Source organism: Bombus terrestris, chromosome 9, assembly GCF_910591885.1.
Source record: "Bombus terrestris chromosome 9, iyBomTerr1.2, whole genome shotgun sequence".
NCBI lineage: Eukaryota > Metazoa > Arthropoda > Insecta > Hymenoptera > Apidae > Bombus > Bombus terrestris.
In genome coordinates this window covers 16,766,465-16,783,502 of record NC_063277.1, presented here as the reverse complement: position 1 = coordinate 16,783,502, position 17,038 = coordinate 16,766,465, and the positions used below count along the sequence as shown (strand labels likewise).

The following is a 17,038-nucleotide window of genomic DNA, read 5'->3' as shown; positions in this document are numbered from 1 at the left end:
AGGGTATTTAGTATCTCGTTCGTAAAAATTTGTGTAAGTGAATTTTATAGTTGAGAGGCGTTTCAAGCGTTTTGTTCGAACAACTCTTTTGGCATCGATGAATTTCTCGATGTATTTGTACACTTTTAAGGAAATACTTAAGCAGTTGAAGAACAGATTTACAGTGACGATTGTATTTTCCAATATAGTAGCAGCTTGAATGTAAATTAATATTTCATTACTGCAATTGATTGAGAATTATATTGGTAACAGATAATTCGTTGTTATTCCGCGTAAAATAGTGTTTCGCATATATTATCATAAAAAGCTCGATACATTTCTTGCAGAAATAACAAACGTGTCTGGAAATGGGGAAGAATTACAATTTACAGATTAGCTAGTTCATTATGTACCAAACAAACGATGACACACATTATTATACAATATTTAACATGGTATTAAATACTCGTAGATGATATACGATTAGGAAATACGCGAATGATATAAAACGATATAAACGATATTTGACACTGTCTTGCTGTTTCAGGAATAAAAAAGACGAAGAAAATGGCTTTGAATTCTTCTAGAGGAGGTGCTATCTTCTGAATGCACAATGAAATCACATGGCACGAAATAGAACTGCTAGCCCAGAACACCCAACAATCTCACCCCCAAACCATCTCTGTGAAATCGCCGCAACAACCTTGCCTTCTTGCCAAGCTGAACCATCGCCGCGTAAATTGTCCCATCTTCTCATACTCCTTTGCATATAGCGTTTGCTTGCAAAAACTGACAAACGCTTGCCAGCAAGTGCGGGAGATGCGTCAAATTGCCAGACTAAGTTACAATTCCAGCGCTCTTTGCGTCTGAATTCTCCTTTTGAATCAAAAGCCTCGAATTAATGGCACCAACAACTCGATTGCATCTGCCATTTTTCTCTCTTTTCGTTCTTTTCCGTGAAATACGCGAAAAATTCGCGATCATCGTTTAACCATCGTAATTAACACGTAGCAACTGCGAGAATATCCAATTTTTTTTTTTTTTTTTTTTATCACTGACCAAGTTGAACAAAAAAAAAAAAAAGAAGTGATAAAAATTCGGTGACAAAAATGTAATGAAACGATTCGCCGTGGCTATCGGCGAATATTGAAAAAGAGGAGATGAAATAAACTCGTTTCCTATCTTCTTTTCTTTTTTCACAAAAAAGTTATGGAGAAATTAACGCGAGAAACTGATCCAGAGTAACGATGCTAACTCGACTTCCCGGTTTTGTTAATGACGAGATCTGTTCCTTATTTACATGGATTACGATGATTATAATCCGGATGTTTTTCGATGAAAGTTTCGATTCTTAATCCCGGATATTTATGCTTGGCTTGGTATAACCGAGTAGCATAATCGATTTATCTGATAGACGATATGTAAGATACACCTTTTCCTAGGGAAATTTAATTATGAGAAAAACGAAACTTTGTTACATGAAACTGCAAGCAGAATCGTATCTACCGTTTTCAATATTAGATACTTTTTTGATAGAAATGAAACATAATGAAAGCAGAATCGGTCGAAAAACATTAATAAAATAATAGCGAACAAATAAATGGTAATAAAATAATTGTCTGAAACGGAGAGAAAATTACAGAGAGAACAAACTTTTTATCAAAAATGTATAATATAAATTAATTTTAAACGTTTATAGCATAAACTGTACAGAAACGAATAAACGCCTTATCAAATATTATGTATAGCTCGTCGATTTTTTTATGTCGCACAAGCGTTATAAAAGATCGTAAATCGAATGTATCGAAAGGTTGAAAGCGATTAATTTCGGTTTGTGCTTGTGTGTAGGTTTGCAGAATTTGAACGCAGGAAATGTGTAATTGCGCTCCAACATACGGAACGTATCGCTGAAGCGTTAAATTGTATTCTCAAACTGCATTTCCACGCAAATTACACGGGCATGCGATATCATCTTTCGAGTGACTTTCTTGCGGAGACAAAACACGGCACACTCCGCGCAACACCAACAAAACCTTTTATAATTCACGGATTCTATGATGGAAAGCAAATCTCTGTACCGTCTGAGAGATGGCAATGCTCGATACGAAAACCACTCAAGAATACAGTAATATCTGATATCTTTATTATTTTCGAAACCTAGTTAAGGAATTCTTAGTCATTTATAATCTCAAATCTGAGATATAATAATATATGAACGATAATAATAATATATGAATGATATCACGTTATTAGAATATTTGAAGCACCGAAGTACTGAAATCTTCAGAATTAATAGTTTTTAAGAGGTAGGAAATGTTCATTAACGTTAAGAATTCATGATATTTAATAGCGTAATGCTAGAAATACCAGAAACTCTGAAATTCTAATGTTATATTTTGTAATTGAGAATAAATTCAGTGCAAGTTATAAACTGTAGCATCTGTGAATTAAACGCACAAATAATCGTGAAAAATTACTTGAAAGTTAATTTTAATTATATCGATTCAAATTCTTGTGCAAAGATGTAACTTTATTACAAACATGTTGTTTATTTTTAGAAAAATTATTCAGAGTTAACAAAAATGCATAGTAAACGAGTTATATCGTACAGATGGAATAAAAGTCCAACTCGAGGCTACTCCCTCGAAATTCGATTCAACCTGAAGCACAAGGAACTCATCAGAATCTTAAAACCATCCCCTGATGACACTCTTATGTCTCGCGTTTCCTTCTCATTTCTCTGCATCGACGTCAAATTACCACGTAATTTGCGTGAAGCGAATCAACCAACATCCCACCGACGAACCATGTGAAATGCAACGCAACGTGAAATCCCTGCAGGATGGTACCGGGCAAGATTCGCAGCTTCGACTTTCGCCGAAGGCAGGTTAATTAAGCGAGCAAAAGACGCGCTCGAGTGGCGTTATCGAGGCGTTAGGTTTGTGTCTGCAACGCGAACAATAAACCACGACAGAGTCTAGTCTCAAGTCAGTGTATCGCGTGGCATACTGTTATTTCCCTGGTACTATATTGATTCCGGTGAGTTCACAATTACGCGACCCAGCCGCTGGCTTTCAGTATCTTCCTCTCGACGACCACCTTTCTTTCTCATGTTCCAGCCAGCCTCATCTCTTCGCTAGCTTGTCGCTTTTGTGGCCACGACCTCGACGATGTGACGCTCGATTTCAGTTTTCGAGCTGCTCTGTTTATGAATATACATCACTTGCAGCGATGAATTTCCCGGCAAAGTACACCGAGGCACGTCTAATTATGCGGCCAGCCTTATCGTTTGGCTGGCTGCTCGCAGTGGGTGGGATTAATTACGATGATCGTTTGCATCTTACTCTACGCGTCTTATAACACGTCTGTTTTAAATGAGCAAATTTTGGATCTTGGAGATCGCAAAATCGTTAGTCAGATTGAAATTCCTTATTATTTTCGGGGTAAACTGGAACAGCTGGGAAATTCCTAACAAAATTTACTTCATCACGATATAACGTGTCATGGTATTCCGAGGATTTGATTTTTCTTTTACTCGATTACTATTCCTACGTCACTGTGTCGTTCGAATGGACCGAGAATTGATAAAGTTGTATAAGTACAAAGTGATAAGGGAAATGGAACTGTATGAATGAACGCTGAATTTGAATGGGTAGAATGTCGGAGTGTTGCTAGCAAAGAAGCTACCTGTCTGCTGAAATGTGCGATTTTATCTCAACTAGGGTTACTTCCGTTTGATGATGTGTTCTGGTGGATGTGATGATCGCATTATTCTTCTTTTTTCACTACTTATGCTTGAAGTGCTGAGCGTGTCGAAGCGAGTTAAAAAACGTGTTTGTGGAGGGTGAAAATTTTGGAAGAAGTGTCGAGAAAAACGGTTAGAGTTCTCCCTTGTCTGGTTAATCGCTGATTGACTCTGAGTACGCGAGATGCATAGGTTAATAAAGCTAAATCCACACAGGCGTTTGCCTGTCCGCTGATCGTCTGATTGTCCGCTTATAGATCAATTACTATCTACGATGAAATTTTCCAAAGTCAACGTACTTTAACACGTGGTACAACGACGATGTTTCTATCTGATTTTATCCTTAATGATAAAAATTGAAAAAGGGAAAAATGTTATTGTAATTTACAGAGGTCCACAACCATTCTTTTCTTAAAACGAAACATTTGGTTTCAAAAATATTCACTACAAAATTATGCTACTATCGTCGGTTGATCATGTCATAGGAATTGTCCAAGTTGTTCATCGATTTGACATGCATCATACCAGCAATATCATCGTATCACGAGATCAGCTTAGCGTACGAGTATAGAAGTAGCAAGCAAACTTCGGCGTTTGCTTTGGTAACGGTGGTAGTGCTTGGTTTCGGATACTTCCGGTTTCGAAGGATACAACAAGAATGGATAAAAGTTGCTGAAAGGAAAATATAATACAAGTTCGTAGTCAGGTAAGTATGGAGTTTAGAAGGTTCGTTAGTCAGTCTATATGAAACATAATCTTCGCAAATGGAGTAAAAATTATGAAGAATTGTAACGATGTTTACGTAAAAGCTGAATTTTAACAAAGTTGGAAGTCGTGTTCCCGTTTTATAGCAGATGATAAATGTTACGTACTCCGTGATGAAAAATGTGAATAAACAACTAATCACTTATATATATATATATATGTCGGGTTGGCGTTAAGATTTGAGTTAGGGTTGAGGGCGTGAAACGAATCCCTATTGGCGCCAGGCGTGATCATTATGCAATAGAGGAGATATTTACTAGTGCAAATATGACTATGATGGAATTGGACAAGTAATCGCGATAATTAGATACTCGAGAAGCTAATGACAATGATTCTAGGCTCACTAACGAATCCGCGGTCAAGGGGATGACGAACTCTACTTTTCTTCAGCGTCTAAGTTGTACTCAATGTTAATGCACGAGGCAATCACTACGTATCTGAGAGTTACTTGAATCGTCTTTGAGATCGTACCGGAGAGTGGTTCTCCATCACGGTAACGCTGTCGAGGAAAACTATGACGGGTGTGCCCAAGGGCACGAAATCATCGGATTCGTGGAGAAAAGCCTTCATTCAGAAAGTGAGGGAAATTGGCGTTACTGTTAATTGGTCAATTTCCATGTTGGTGGTTAGGGAAAGGTGCTAGCCGCCCTTAAGAGAAAGTTCGAGAAGAGGAAGCGTCGTTGGTGAGAAAAATAGATTTCTCCTATTTTCTCGTAGTTGGGACGAGGACTGTTTGTCGGTTTGAAGGACTTTAGTTAAACAGATCTTAAGATTTATAGCAGGTCCTCGGGCTAGCTGAACATGTACTGTGGAGACGCGTCGACATCTGGTAATCATCTTACTCAAAGAATAGAGTCTGCGTGTGACGAGCCACGGGACAGAAATCCTTGAAATGCTTACCGTCGTGCCCCGTCCTAAGTATTTCTTTTAAGGAGAGCTATAGAGTTACTTCATGCCTTTGTTAGACAAAACGTTCATCCCTTGACCGCGACTACGTTCGGCGACTGGTTGTCGCCTCGAGCCCGAGCTCACTATCATAAATCTCAAATAAGTACAGTCGAATCGAATGACAACAGTTTCTTAATTCGGCTATGGTGAAATCTAAATTACAACACTAGGGGTCTTCCCAAAGTTCCGAAGGGAAGGTTCCAGTATTCTTTCATCTCCGACATATATATCAAACTATTTTTCATTCCTTATTTTAAATATTCTAAACAAATTTATAAAAATTACGCGTAAATTTACTTCTGCGTATTACGATCTATAAATTGATACTTTTCGCAAGTTGAAATATATCAAAAATTAATACGAAATTGGTAAATCCAAAAACAGATAGCGTACTTTTGTATTTTCTTTTCGTAAACGAATTTTACAGTTTAAATATATTTTCAAGTGTATTTGTTAGGCGTGTAAATGACGCTGATTTATTAGTTGGAAGAAAAAGATGAATGATACGACGAGTACTACATTTGTACCATTTATTTTCAAACAATACTACGGTCATGTGTATTTAACAATTGTGTTACTATTTTTAATGGAAATGTACGATTGTTTCAGATAAACTTTTTCAAAACATTGTCACGAAGCATCCTCTATAATCCTCCATTGAGCTGTCCCTCTCAAACACTTAATAACATAAAAGTATTATTTTTTATTTTTTTCAGTCATTTATATATTGTAATGGACCCAGTTGCCTGCTAGAACCTTTGCTTTAGTATTGAACACATATCCTATTTATCTCTCTTATATATCTAATGTTTGTTATATGTAAATTACTGTCTTATGACCTATATATATCTTTTTGTCTTTAACTTATATTTGTTATTATAATACCTTAACTTATATATATATGTCGGAGATGAAAGAACACCGGAATCCCTCCTTGGATTCGCGGGAATACCGTAACTTTGTAACTTAGATTAAACAAATGCCGCTCCGATTGTTCGAGATTTATGATCATGAGCTTGGGCTCGATGCGACAATCAGTCGCCGAACGTAGCCGCGGTCAAAGGGATGGACGTTTTATCTAACAAAGGCACAGAGTAACTCGATACCTCTCCTTAAAAGAAATAGTCGTAGCGATACGCGGCAGTAAATATTTCAATGGTTTTTGTCCCGTGGCTCGCCACACGCAGATTCTATCCTCCGGGTAAGATGATCTCCAGATGTCAACATACCTCCGCAGTATATGTTTAGCTAACGTGAGGACCCGCAATAAATCTTAAGATTTAGTCAAGCAAAGTCCTTCATATAGACAAGCAGTCTTTGTTGCAACTACGGGAAGATAGGAGAAACCTATCTTCCACGAACGATGCCCTCCGTCAACAACCTCCCCTCAAGGGCGGCCAGCATCTCTTTCTAAACACCGATATGGAGATCGACCAATTAGCAACAGCGCTAATTTCCCTCACCTTTGGAACGAAAGCTTTCTTTGACGAATCCGAGGATCTCATGTCTTTAGATCCACCCATTATAGCTTTCCTCGACGGCATCGTCGAGACGGAGAGTTACTCTCCGGTACGATCTCGACGACGATTCAAGTAACTCGCAGATACGTAGTGATTGACCCATGCATTAACATTGAGTACAACTTAGACGCTAAAGAAGAGTAGAGTTCGTCATCCCCTTGACCGTGGATTCGTTATTGAGCCTAGGATCATCGTCGTTAGCTTCTCGAGTATCTAATTATCGCGATTACTTGTCCGATTCTATCATAGTCATATTTGCACTAATAAATATCTCCTCTATTGCATAATGATCACGTCTAGCGCCAATAGAGATTTGTTTCACGCCCTTAACCCTAACTCTAATCTTAACGTCAACCCGACATATATATATAATTTATGCTATATATTATGTAGTATATGTATTTCCATTTTGTGCATTTACAAGGACGTATTTGTTAGACTTGCTTGACTATGGAGTCTGTGTCTGTTTAGTTCTACTCTTTCATGCAGAAGGCTCTTTAGGGTTGCTTTGATGAAGTTTGCCAATTCCCATACTGGTTTCTCTGTATCCGCTGTTAGGATTTGCGTCAGCTCTCTGTTCTCCAACCACCTCGGTCTAATTTCTTTTGTAGATTTGGGCATTTAGTTAGAACGTAACTCATATTTTCCTGCTCTACCTCTTTGTATAGTCTGCACTCGTAGATTTCTTCTATATCATATTTGCACTCCTTTTCGGTTCTTATAACTCAGTCTAACTTCCCGAGTAATCTTGCTTGTTCGATAATTTGCTTCACTGCAAGTGGGATAATCATATTCGGCTAATTAAGTTTCTCCAGTTCATTTTCGCTAATGTTTTTATACATTTTGCTAGAGAACGAGTTTAGCACTCTCCTACCATTCTTATCGCGGAACTTTTTGCAGATTTGTTCCGATAGTCCTTTTTGTGTTTCTACTTGCACCTTTATATTTAATAGGTTTACATTTTCTCTATCGTACCGCTGTAATTTAATTTTCAGCTGAGTGGCCTAATTTCTCCTTTCGTCTGGTGACTTTCTGTTTAATAGTATCAGTTTTTCCCGACATCTTCTTAGGTAGCTTTGTTCTGTCATATTTGATATTTTTGTCCACTATTTTGTTAGCAAGAAAAACGTAAATCGTTAGCAAAAGCTCATAGAAGACTTTCGCACTAACAAAAACCGAAAAACGCATTGCGATCGTGCCATCTCATCCCACGTTCCACTGTCATCGTTTCCATTATCGCGCGAATTCAGTTCTCTTTTGTGAAAAACAAGCAACCACTCCAACAAACCAACAAACTGCCGTGAACTCGATAATGAACAACATCTACTTGCCAAGTTTCATTAAATTCAATTCCATTAGAAGCGCCGTACGCGCCAAGTAATCGACTGTATTGTCGAAAACGATCGGTAGATGTTTACGCCTGGAATCGCGCGCAACACGACGAAATCGATAATCCAGATCGTAAGAGAACAGATACGGAAGATCACCCTTAACCAGTCCCTTCCACTCCCCCCTTTAACCCAGCGCGAGGTCTCTATGCAAATGTAATCATATTGTTTCGCGAAATGGCACGCCAAGATTATCCTCAATAGCAGCCCGGCGTACAATGCTTAAGTGATGTAGCTGTTTATGAAGTGCCTTCCAAGATTTGCATATCGACCAAGTGTGTGCGGATTACGCGTTTCTCTTCCCGCCTTCTATATTCTACGAGACTCGCGCTCTTGCGCCGTGTGAATTTGCATCCCTCAGAAGCAAGTAGGTTAAGGCAAGTACATTTACGAGAAGATGGCTAGGCAAAGTAATGCACGTCTGATTGGTTATTTCACACTGATCACTGGATACAATTATGCAACGATGAATCTAGTACTACTTATGAGAAACTATGACAATTATCGTTAGCTATTGTAAAAACGTGATTAATTATGCGTGTATCAATGATCGCTGCTTTGATTTATAGAGTTTATTTAAAGTCCTTGTACGTTGTATAGAAGTATAGCTTAATTTAATTTGTAATTACTACTGCAAGTAAGAATTTAAAAATCGTCTATAATTAATCCACGGAACACAATTAGTTATATTTGCGAGCAAGCATTTCCCTGGTTATACGCTCGTTACTTTATGTATTATACTAATGAGAGGCGTTTCACTTTTATCCTGCATATATTTCACGAAATTTATATGGAATAACATTCCATTGAAATATACCACAACAAAACTAGCGAAAATTATTTTTCATTGAAATATTCGACGATAAAAGTACCAGAAATCATTTTCAATTCATATCCACGGCTATATAATACGCAGCCACGACGTGATTTTATCAAACGGTCACAAATCTACGGCACAGACAGCATCATTGTGGCGCACAACAATGTGGCCCCATTATATTGTCAACACTGGCATTAGCTTCATCAAGTACAAATATATCTCAACACCTGTCTATTCAGCTCAACAACAATTCGTAACTTACGATGCATATTATTAAATTTGGGCTTCTATTAATTGACATAATTATCGTCTAATATTCTACATATACTTTTAATGTATCAAGTTTCTTATTTAATTAGCGCGCTAACAATAAGAGGATTTAATGATCGTGGAAATGAAAAACAAAGTGTATTTGAATATTCATTTCGAAATAAACTAGTTTGAATGTAAAATAGCGAAATTATATTTGTATTGTTTTATAGAGTCATTTCGAACTGAAGAGCTTTCTGGCGTCGCAAAACAAACTGAATTGAATAAATTACGTTGCAACTTCTACTACAGTTCTACTATTTTAGTATCAACTACTTTTGAACTGATAATCATAATGTTTCTTTTTTAAATTTATTCTTCTTCAATTAACAAATATAAATCGATCATTTCAATCACTTTGATAGTTAGAATATTGAATACAAAATCGGATAGAACAAAAACGACACGATTTATTAACATAAATTTTTCAATTACCAAATGTTAAGCGATTAAAAATTTCCTCTCTCACATCCCAAAGGAAGATAACAAATATTCCTTGTAATTATCGTTTCGTGATAAAAGTAGCAAACGTAATCAAAAATATTTTGTAATAAAAATAATATAAATAATCCGCTACTTGAGCATTTTTCGGATTCACGCAAAAGTACAATTTTACGATGAAAAACAGAGTCAATGTACATTTTTGCGAGACGTACGGCTACGTTTTGGGTTATTCATCGGAGAAGTTCGATACGGAGCCAAGTGTAAGAAGTTTAAACGTGGCGAGCTTATCGCGCCGCGGTTCCCTTCTTATAGTATTTTTCCGTGACTTATGCGAACACATATCGACCAGTGATCCAGCATTTTCGCGCCGAGTGTCTGTAAACCACGCTATCCCTGGCAACTTTATAAAATATCGGCCATTTCAACTTTTCCTACGTACTTGTACCACCGCGGTTTCCAGGTATTAATCGCGTTATGAAATTGATCACTGCTACGCTCAGGCCGCGAAAATCAACTGCGAACGAGCATCCCTTACTTTCGAAAATTTTATAAAACCTTGTACGATTATGTTCGGATCTAGCAATATTTCGCTCTTTTTTAATATTTTATCACACGTCTTTTGAGGTTGTTTGGAAATATTGCAAATTAAAATGTATTATTTATATTCGTTAATGTGCAATACGACCTCCAATCATCGATTATCTATTTAATCGAATTACTGATATTTTGTAATGAGTCGATAGTTAAGAAACTTTAATCAACAAATCTTTATACTATTTACCTATATTAAAGATGAAATGTCCGTTCGAGGAACTCCCGAAGAAGACAGCAGGATCACGGTACCAACGGTATTTCAATCTGTAACAAAAATTAATGCATAATTAATGACAAGAAACAGTTACATAGAAAAAATCACAATGAAGTGTCGATACATTTTTACAGCCACGTTTTAATTCCCACATGTCGATCTTCCTAATCAACGAAATATTAGAAAAAATGTAAAAGAAATCACAGAATATTTACAAACGCTTCGTTCCATCATTCGCTGTTCTTGTGACGAAAATCCACGGAAATGGATCCACGAATCGAAAATGTCGTAGATGGAATGTATACGCGCAAGTGCTCGTATCTTAATCACTGCTACAAAGTGCGGATTTCAATCGACAGAGAAGGTACCGATACCCTGCCGTACCTAATTGGTTCTGATCGATCCGACCCTCGTACTAATTAGTAAGGACGAGTTGTTAACGAGCCTGCCCCGTCGTTTGGCTACAGAGTAGTACCAGGTACAGCCGGCGCGTATGAGAGCAGAGGAAAACGACGAGGAAAAGAAGGAAACACGGCTGGGCGGAAGCGGGTGTCGCTTCGGGCGAGAAGATGATTCTACAGAGCGATTCGCGTGGTTGGAACAAGCGTTTTTCGCTTCCTTTTTTCCCCCCTTCCTACCTTTTATTCCCTTTATGTTGTCAGCGGAGAAGGAAGTTTAGAAGAATATGTTTGGAAGGAAGGGGTGATTTCTGTTTCTCTCTTTTGCAATGTCTGTTCGTACACTTTTGTAGGTTACATTTTTCATAAAAATTTCTCTTTTGGTACTCTGTATATATTCCGTTTTTAGTTTTGAGCAAGTGGAAAAAAAATTTTTGTAGAAGAAAACGTTAAGGAGATGATTTGAAATATTTCTTTTCTGATGCTTCTTGGTAGTCTCGGTTAAATTACATTTCTCGCAAAAACTTCATTTTTGTGTTGCGCGTTCTTTGCTCTCGCGCGTGCATAAATGGAGAAGAAATGGTAAAAAAATGACGAGAAGGGAAAGAGTGAGTCAAACATCTTTTTACAGGCTAAACTTTTCACGAAAATGTCTTTTCCGTGTCCTTTTGGTTTTATTTTTGTGTAAACAGAGGAAGATTGTAGAAGAAAATATTAGATAGAAGCAGTGACTCGAGAATTTTTTAATAGCGTAAATTTTTCGTAAAAATTTCTATTTGTCCATTTTGCGTCCTTTCTTTTTTCTAATTCTACGCACACGAAAAATATCTCTTTCGTTAATCTTTAACTACGTGCTTGTAGTTCTTTACAGATCAAATCTTTTCATTCAAAAATTTCTTTCTTATATTCCGTATCCTAAACGGCATTATAATTTCTATGCCAGATTCGACAAATACTATTTTTCCGGAGATTTTAAGAATGGATGGAAATGCGTATGTATAACGTAAAGAATAAAAAATTTCGAGAAATGAAACGTTCCGTGATTTACACTTTCTTTTTCCTCATTTACATCGGCAAAGTAGATTTGTAATTTATTATAGTTTTTTAGTTATTGCATTTACGCGATCGTTTAAGTATCCATCGCAATAACATTGTCGTATCTTGAATAAAAGATGAGGTGTTACCACTTTGAAAGGTACTCATTACCTCACTATTCTACCCTAATATCTTTACACGCAGAAGGGTAAAAGGAATCGATATATGGAAAAAAGGGATACATCAATCAAACTAAAGGAGTAATTTTTCGAGATTTTTCCTCGCGCTGTTACGAAGAAAAAGGGGTTAAAGGAAGTGGAATTTCCTTAAACTATTCGGTTCTTTAATGTGCTACCAAAAATGACGTACGATTCGTCTAGTCGCTGCGTGACTGCGGCTATATACACAACGAAGTGCAATTTTTCATAACAAATATAATATAAACCACGAGAATATATCTTACGAGTCTGACTTATGGCTTCAAGTCGCAGCAATGCATTCGTGAAATATAATAATTACACATTCCTGGTTTAAGTAAAAGAAATCCAATTTTTCTGCCCACTTACGTACAGGAACTTTCAGTAATTTTCTGCAATCTCGACTTATATCAATAATCATTGATATTGCAAGGTGATAAATCGAAGAAATACAGCAAGGTTGAATGTAAATTATAACCTACATATTATAAGACAGAAATTGTGATTCAAAAATTGATAAATTACGTTTCTTCAAATTTTAACTCGAGATAGATGGTTGAAGAAAATGTTGAAAAATTTTGACGAAGAAAGGAAAGTTTACGGATAGATTTTTATCCGTGAAGCGATAAAGAAAAGCTTTTGGAGAGAAAAGAAGGTCAATCTAATCGCTGGCAATATAATTTCTATTAAGATCGATGTCTCGCTGGACAATTAATACGAGGCTATTTTCTCAGTGCTATCTGACGCATAAATCACAGCCCAACGTACTTGCAGATCTTAAAGTTCGATTAAACCGAGGGCACGCAACTAAGTACACCGAGAAAGTTTGTTTAACGTGAAAGTGTCCCAGGTCTTTAACGATAAAACCGGCCGACGTGGAAATTGTTTTCGGGTAAATTTGTTTTTATGGACGTGAAAAATCGCTACTAAAATACACCCCATTGTATATTATAAAACAATTAAGTATTCATAATCGTAGAACGGCAAATTTAATGCATCAAGGATATTAAATCTTTAGTATTTCGAACAATGAAATTGAAATGTTCAAAAAATTCAAATCTCTAGATATTCTACTATATTCTTGTCAGAATCGTGGAATTAATTTATCGAAAAATTGGGAATATTTAAAATTTGTACGAGATTGAAAAACGATTAGGATATTTAAAATTTCAACCATGGTATTCGTATTAAATCGGGATATTTAAATCGGAAAAATATGTTCATAGACCCACGACGCGACTATTTATTTCGTTAATTGCGAACAAGTGATTACCAGTCAGCAACACACTTGTCAAGATAATTCGAGAGGATTCGTTGTGCGTTTAATGCTAGCAAATGGGATCAGCCGCTTCAATTATCCTGACGACACGAGTCGAAAAAGCTTGGCTTGCTGCTCATTAACAGGAATTAATTATTCGATGGAACATAAACCGATTACCGATGACGAAAAAATTACTTTACGAGATTGTTCTACAACATTTTCATTCTTTTCAAATTAAACTGTTTGTAAAAACTGGCCGATCTCGTGATCGAAAATCAACGGGCAAATTTATAATGAGCGAATGAAAGAGATTTACCGATTAAATAGTTAATTTACAATATTTCTATTTAAGCAGGAATCAGAGGTAACTGGAGAAATATATGGACGAAAATTACGAAGGCTACGAATAGAATTGATGGAGGAATAATCAATATTAATGAATCTCAAATTCTGTTTCACCGTGACAATATTCGATCGCAAACAATGAAGAAATATTAGATAGAATAAAAAAGTGTAATTGGAAATTATTATGGAAATTATTACGTCATCCATTCTATTCTCTGTATTTGTTGTTAGTATCGACAAACTTTCATTTATTACGATCGCTATAGAACGATACATGTAATAGGTTATTGTCAGCACCGAAGATGTAAAATTGATCTGGTAATAACGATCTATTATCTATGTTTAAAATGTATATGTATAGCGTGCTCGCTGAAATAGATAGTATATTTAAGTTTTATTTAGTGCATCCATTATATCGTTTTTTAACAATAGGAATTTTAAAAAGACGTAGAAAATATGAAAAAAAATATTCAACAGAGGGTTTAAAAAATTATAAACATTGTAAAACATTGGACGGATATACCGGAATATCTCAGAAGTGAGAAGGTTACGTTTAAATGAAATGTTAGCTGGATTTCAATGTTAAAATTAAATTGTCATGGTAGAAAACGCACTTGAAAATTTTCAAGTAATTAGAAAAATCAATTTGTTCGATTGGTTCGGCTAATAAACAACCGGCAACTCGATCGAAAACTTTCGCCAACTATTTGGCTTCTTTACGGTAACTTCGAGCACGCTCGTGATTTTTCTTCTTTAAAAGCCACGAGTCGGCTTCGTAACCGCTGCCAATGCGCCGTTTAATGCTTTTTCCTCCTTTTTCCCCCCGTTCCTTTACCGGAAATAAACGGAACACGTAATAAGAAGCTTTCCTCGTGCAGCTTGCGGCTCACACGTCGTAGTTTTTCCGCGGTCGGTGGCGCAGTTACTTGGGGATTTTGGTAATTAGCCAGGACGATATTTCACTAACTGTTACCCGAAGGAAAGTTTAATAACTGAGGCTCAGTTCGAAATCTCTCTAAACGGGTTTTCAACTTTCAATAACACTTCCGCATATTTTCACGTCTATATATCGAACATTTTCTGCAGATTAATTATTTGCGATCGAATTGAAACAACATTTCGATGAATAATTTTCATCTTTTATGTACGTACTGCGTTCAATGATTTTCGAACTGATTTAAACTGCTTTAAGCCTGTGGATTAAAAATTCTTTTAATATCCTTCGTGAACTGATTGGCAAACATTTCGATGAATAATTTTCATTTTTCATATATAGTACTATATAACATGTAGTACTGTATGTCCATAAATTGTCAACCTAAATTAAATTAAATTAAATTAAATTAAATTTTTCTGATTACTTTGTACTTTTATAAATTATTAATTGACTAAACAATAAATATATTTGCTTTTGATAAAGTTGTTCTCAAATTTTAGCATGTACATCGTATCTTTATCAACCAGCTGAGAAAATTACTATTAATAATTGATAAAGAAGATCCTTCCTTTCACAGACGAAAGTATTCCATTCTGAGTAAATTAACTCGCGTTCACGATAATTGATAGATATTATTCGACGATTATTATATCGATGTAACGATTTTTCGGTGATGCATAGAAATAATTCAAGACAAAACGTCGGCAGTTGCGTTTGAAAATAGACTAGATGCATAACTAGATGCAGAGGGAAAAATACAAGGGAGCAATGGATTCTGGTCGATTTGTCGACCGGCAGTTTCCCGTGGACGTTCGTCAACCTCGAGGATAATTGCTGTCAAGTAAAAGGGGCGCGATGTTAAACTATATCTCGTCGAAATAACCGCAATTAAGGTCGAGCGTCCCTCGAAATGGTTCTAATGGCTCGCATTACATGCAGGTTACATGATCGTGTAAAACGTCACCACGAAGCTAAGCATTGACCTACATGGATCTATGATTTTTTAAATGCTTTCTCTTTACCAGTGTGTGTCGAATTTCAAAATACACTGGATGACCTGGCAATTTCCCCAACAAGTAAGTTTATATTTTAAAATAAAGTTTTCGCATAGGAAGATTTGAAGGTTGATCAGTTTCGCGTATATTAAAAGGATACCTGTACGTAGGCCGAGATACGTTTAAATAACGATAAACTTGCATATAATCTTGTTAACGAAAGAAGAAAGGAAACTAGAAAGTATCGATAGACAAATTATTCAATTCCATTAACTGCTAACATAAATAGAATATTTCTTCTTAGTTTAATTTCTATTTTCAAACACCATCCCTTCTAGAGTACCATAAATTATAACATTAGGTTGTCCGGAAAGTGTCTTTCTTTCTTAAACGTGCTTCGTGCAACAGTATACGTTCATACAAACGTGAAACCAAGTCTGTGAAATGTCGCGGTGTTTATCTCAACAGAACGAAATAATATCAAACAAGAAACGTTGTGCGTCAATTATTTCCTGATAAAACGAAAGAAACTTTTCGGACAACCTAATATATTTCCTATCATTCGTTTAGTCTCTATTTTCAGTCGACAAAAATATTCCATCGCAATTAAAATAAATATAACAGTAATGTATTTGATCCTATTAACTACCGAATACTCTCTTCGAGTTTAGTCATCGCTGTGTATGTTATTTCACGTTTCCGATTTCCTCCTGCGTGTAAGACCCTTTTCAAGTTTCACCTCCTGTTGCATGTCACCTTATACGTGCAATGAAGCATGATCATGCTCGCAGGTAATTTAATTTAAGCGAAGAGACACTTACGTGAAGTTGCTTCGTAAAGACACTTAAACGAAGCTTTATAACTCATTGATAAAAACTACCTGTTGCATTTGATAGTAGTTGATAATTGGTAAATGAACAAGTTTCATTACACATGATACTACTATTTGTTCGGGAATTAGTTCACGAGAGATAATAACTTAAGCTAAATTTGACATTAATCGATAGAAGTGGTTGGAAGCTAAATAATAGGAAATATATGTATACTTTTAGCTACCTCTTTTTAGTGGATAGCTATGTAAATAGATTGTTCGATATATCTGTAAAAGATAGCTGCGAGAGATCTGCAAACCTGAGCGGTCAAG

General features: G+C 36.2%; 1 protein-coding gene across 4 annotated transcripts in view; it reads right to left on the bottom strand.

The window, feature by feature from the left end:
* LOC100643941 (connectin) overlaps positions 1–17,038 on the bottom strand; it is a 349,916-nt gene that overhangs the window by 156,618 nt on the left and 176,260 nt on the right. For all 4 annotated transcript variants that reach the window (XM_020864332.2, XM_012312043.3, XM_003397886.4 and 1 more), the window contains one exon: positions 10,700–10,776. The gene's annotated coding sequence lies outside the window, so the exon portion shown is untranslated. The remainder of the gene's footprint in view (positions 1–10,699; positions 10,777–17,038) is intronic.